Raw genomic sequence first — 4,992 nt, 5'->3', positions numbered from 1 at the left:
AGTTATCTATGAGGTCACTATATTGAGTGCCACACACGATTTATTGATATTTTCATTCATAGGCTTGAAATGAGTAGCAAAGTCTTTATGTGTATACCTATAACTCTGGACTCGATTAACAACATTAATTAATATATGCTAAATTAAAACCTGCTAAGAAAAATAGCGCTATTTTCGACTTTACATTAATACAAAATGTATTTTATTCTTAGCAGGCTTTATATAAGCAATTTATTTTAAAAAACTAGTAGAGTACGACTTTGTTTTAATTTTTACATAGCTTAAACACAATTTTTGTGTACGTCGAATAAGAAAAACAGGGAAATTATTTTGTGCTTATTGTTGGAATATGCTTTATTAGTTATATAATCGAATGAATGTTTGAAAAAACGTGAAACTCTAATTTTATCAAGCCTAGCCACATAAAGAAATTGAAGCTCGAGTTCGAACTCGGTTAAATATAACCAAAACAAGCCGAGTCATGTTAGATAAAGTTTGGCTCGTGTAAACCGCTGGGCATTTCTTTATACAAAATCGCAAACATAATTAAACGAATTAACATATATGTGTGCTGCACAAGCCAATAGTATTAAAATAAAAACTCTTAAATTTCCATTTATAACAGATCTATGTGATTACAAAGCACAAAAGGGAGCATCCTCCTTTTTTATTCGTTGATCACAGATCACAAACCACAAATCACAATCTCAAGAGGGAAGCATTTGTTTTATTAAGTGCATGATCGAAATAAAGACGAACTTAATTAATTGCATAAATCAGATGCGTGCTAGCTATGTAGCCTGTAGCAAGCAAGCTGAAGCTGGTCGAAGTGACAATTAAGCTAATTGTAGAACCTTGCAACTGCATAAGTACCAGTAACCTGAGCCACAATCTTGCTTCCAAGAATTGGGTCAGTGGTCTCAGCTTTGCTTCCAGAATGTTGGTCCAGTTTCACTTCAACTACGTTCCAATCAACCGGATCTATTGGTCCAGCTTCAACATATATCTGTACGTATAACATATATATTGTCAAAAAAACCTATAAAATATTTAAAAGTACTTTCACTTAATTTGGTTAGTTAATTATATTATATAGTACATACCTTTCCACTTGGGTCATCTACAGCAACGATGAATTTACGAGCAGTGGTGTCTTCACCATCAGCATAGATGATGTGAGGGGGTCGAAAAAGCACGAGGCTAGAGCGTGACCTCGTCCCTCGTGGGTGTGACGATTCTTTTATTCAATCAAGTGTAATTAGATTTCCTGTGAGTATATACCCATTTGACTAGTAATATAGGAGTCGCCATTCAGTTTTTAACAACAATGAGAAAAATGACAAAACCCGGTTATCGTGACATAAAGGGAGTGCAATTATGTTTGACCACGACGGCCGTAGGTTCCCTTGTGATCCCTGGTGTGGGGATCTCTCAACATACACCCGCAAGGTAGAGAATTAGGGTTCGGGGGACTGTAACTACCGAGAGGATTACTTCGCTCGTCGATAACTCCAGAGGCAGGATATCCTTACTAGCTCAGCATAAATAATTGAAGGGACATGCGTTAACTAGTAAACTAATCTGAGTTGATTTTAGCAATATGCAACATATAATACTAGATCGATCGTGATTATCTAATTTAAATAGTATTAAGGGACCTAGCATGATAATCCAATTTCCCAAAAATATTATATTTGTTAGGCGTGATAGAACAATCAGATTTAGTTAGTTTAACAGTTCATAAAAAGGGCGAGAAAAGCAATTAAATCACCGAGAAGGGGCACATTACGACGCACCCTTGAGAGGTGCGTCACGGTTCTCAGAAAACTAACCACTTTGAGTTTGATATTTCTCCTTTTTATTTAACGAATCTCAATTATGGGACAGGATACGTTCTGTTCGATTTGTGGATCGATTGCGACAGAACGCGTGAACAATTTCGCAGCGTGAGGCTTAGGCTAAGGGTTGGAGTCAATACTCAGAATATGAATTGTGTGTCCTTTTCACGTCGAATTTGGGGCTGTATTTATAGGGAAGAGTTCGTGGAAAGATAGAATTGCAGAGTTCTAATCCACAAAGAATTAGGAAAAAACACGTACCCAGGTATTTTCAGCGCCCAGGCCTGGGCGCCGATGATTTCGGCGCCCAGAGCCAGGCGTTGAAAATAGGGTATGGGCTGTTTTCTTAGTCAGATTCGGATTCCTGAAATCCGTAGTGTTTGAGACTTAATTGAGTCTTTTAGTGCGTATCAATTTCATGACGGAATGCGTCTGGGCTCGTTACGAACTCTAGGCTCGTTAGGATTTTAATTAATACGTAAATCTTATTTCCGAATCATATTAGGAATAGGATTCTCGCAGTTTTCTATCTCATTTAGGATTTATGTTGGAGTGCAACACCTAATTCTGACAGGTTTCTATCTTTTATGACTTTCCACTTTTAAAAACTACCCTTTACGGCAATTACTATTTTTAGAAGATTTCCATAAATAGCAGGTTTCGGGTGAAATGAAAAGGGGAATTGAGATTCGTTTATTTTATAGGAGATGCGTTGTCAAGTGGAGATTTATGTTTTCATCATCGAACATTTCCCTTTCGGGAATGGGGAAAAAAGTAGGTGTCTACAGTTAGCCCCCACTTTGACTGAGTCTCGGGATGAGACGATGGTCAAAGTATTAGACGGAGTGCGTCACACAAGCCATGGTGTATGTGACCTGTTTTGCGAGGGTCTCACGAGCCCCCGAGTGATAACATTTTACTTAAGGGTTATCACTTGAAATGTCGACATATCCCTCACGTGTCATTGGGATTTGTCAACGGATAGTATAGAATACTCCCTCACTTTGTCATTGGGAGTAGCTACAAATGTTTTCGAAATCAAAGATATAAATTGTAATTGGGCCTGGCCAAGCCCAACCACGAGGTAAAAATGTTTTTAAAGATTCTCACTTTCAGGGCTAGCTAAACGAGAAAACCCCCTTGTTTTTTATGGGACGTAAAACGAAGGAAAATCCAGCACATCTCTCTTTTTTGGAAAAAACGGAAAACCAATCCTTTTAATTTTTGGAAAAGGGAAAACCAGAAAAAGTTATCGCTGCAGCGACTAAGGACCTACGCGACTTGTGACGTAGACCCCGCCGGCTAAAGATGGCGAGCTTGTCCGCTAAGGGTGGACGCCCTGTCCGAAAAAGTGGACAAATCTTGTTTTTTTGAATATTTGAAAATAAGGACCTACGCGGCTTGTGACGTAAACCCCGCCGGCTAAAGATGGCGAACCTGTCCGCTAAGGGTGGACACCCCGTCCAATAGAAGTGGACGAATCTATTTTGTAATTTGTTTTGTGTGTTTTTTTTTTTTTTTGAAAATAAGGACCTACGTGGTTTGCGCCGTAGACCCCGTCGGCTGAAGATGGCGAGCCTGTTTCATTTTGTTTTTGAAGACTTTATTTTTGGAAAACTGAGGACCTGCGCGGCTAGTGACGCAGAGCCCGCCCGCTGAAGGTGGGCGAGCCCTGTCCGCTAAGGGTGGACGTCCCTGAATTCGTTTTTTCGATTTGGGAACTCGCGCGGTTTGTGACGCGATCTTGCCAACTGAAGATGGGCAAGTTCCTATTTCTTTGGTTCTTTGTGATTTCTTTTGAGAATTTCTTTTTATTCATTCTTGCAAGAGCGAATTCTTTCGAGGGATGCTCGAATTTAGTTGTAACCTGAACGTGGGCTGACAACGTGTTCAGACGGACCTTTGTCTTGCGACCGTCTACTTTCGTGATTTTGAGCTAGTCTTTACGGCTCGACTTGGTCTTCGATCAGAGGACCGTGCACAAGTGTCAATGACGACCTTTCCTTAGGTCGAACCTGTTTTTTTTTTTGAGATATCCAAACATGATATGGTGTATGGCGCAGTCCGGGAATGTGATTTTGATCGTGCGCTCCTTGTTGGAGTCTATTTTTCGCGAGCCCCCAAGCATTGGGGCTCGTCGGTCGTTTTTCGCATCTTGTAATCATGTTTGGGGTCATGCTCGTATGTGCGAGCAACCTTTTATAGTAGTGTGCTACTTTAGCGAAGCCGTGAAGTGCGACTTTAGTTTTCAGGCGACATCCGGTTTTAGCTTGGCCCGGATTAATCCTTTGACAGACAAACATTTTTTATTTGGAAAACCAACGACTTAACGATACACATTTTTGGTGTTTCGAAGAATGACCATGATATTTAACTTGTTTTTTGAAAAGTGTACATAACCATTTTCTGAGACGAGTCTAAGTTTCGACCAAGTTTTAATGTTTATTTTTTGCTTATTTGGGAGCATAAGGTGCTTTGGGCTTGATCCTACTTGCAATAGGGCCTCGTGTTTAGCAACACGGTTTTAAGTCCTTTCTGTTCCGCGTTTTGTGAAATCCGGGCCTTGGGCTACATTTCCGGCGCCCAAGGCTAGGCGTTAATCATTTCGGCGCCCAGCCGTGGGCGCTGAAAGTCTTTTCCTGGTGATATTTGACTTTCGGATTTCCTAACACGTTTCCGAATGGGATCAGGATGTCACTGGGTGCGTCCAGCTATATATAGGGGCTAGATACGTCCCTATTTTCCACCACTCTCAATTTCTTTCTCTCTTTTTCGCTGTGTTTTAATTACTCATTGCTTTTGCCATGTCGATCCCTACTTTCTCACTCCAACGAACTGTTAGGCGTTGGCTACGGGCCCTTACTCCCACAGAAAAGGCTTTGTTAAAAGAATACCACTTAGAGGCACTTTTAGGCTTACAACAAATTAATATTGATTATAACTTTCTGCATGCTGCCCTAAGCTTTTGGGACTCCGATCATCATGTTTTTGCCTTTCGGGGCAACGAGATATGTCCTTTGCCAGATGAATTTGCTGCGATCCTTGGTTATCCTACTAATGCTACTCCTGTTACTCTTGCACCATCGAAGAGGGTAAAACAACTATAAGGGCTTTCCTAGGACTAGATGATAACATGTTTGCGGAAATTGTTGTA

At 40.5% G+C, this 4,992-nt stretch overlaps 1 long non-coding RNA gene across 1 annotated transcript; it reads right to left on the bottom strand.

Annotated features, from left to right (window-relative positions):
• Nucleotides 1-589: 589 nt before the first annotated feature.
• On the bottom strand, nt 590-2,108 carry LOC130469554 (uncharacterized). The gene is made up of 2 exons (XR_008930012.1): nt 1,104-2,108; nt 590-1,006 (listed from the first exon to the last, which is right to left on the bottom strand). It is a non-coding gene; the product is annotated as an uncharacterized lncRNA (long non-coding RNA).
• Nucleotides 2,109-4,992: the final 2,884 nt, after the last annotated feature.

Source organism: Spinacia oleracea, chromosome 3 (assembly GCF_020520425.1).
Source record: "Spinacia oleracea cultivar Varoflay chromosome 3, BTI_SOV_V1, whole genome shotgun sequence".
Lineage (NCBI taxonomy): Eukaryota > Viridiplantae > Streptophyta > Magnoliopsida > Caryophyllales > Amaranthaceae > Spinacia > Spinacia oleracea.
The sequence above is the reverse complement of the archived record's forward strand: the minus strand, read 5'-3'. Positions and strand labels throughout refer to the sequence as shown.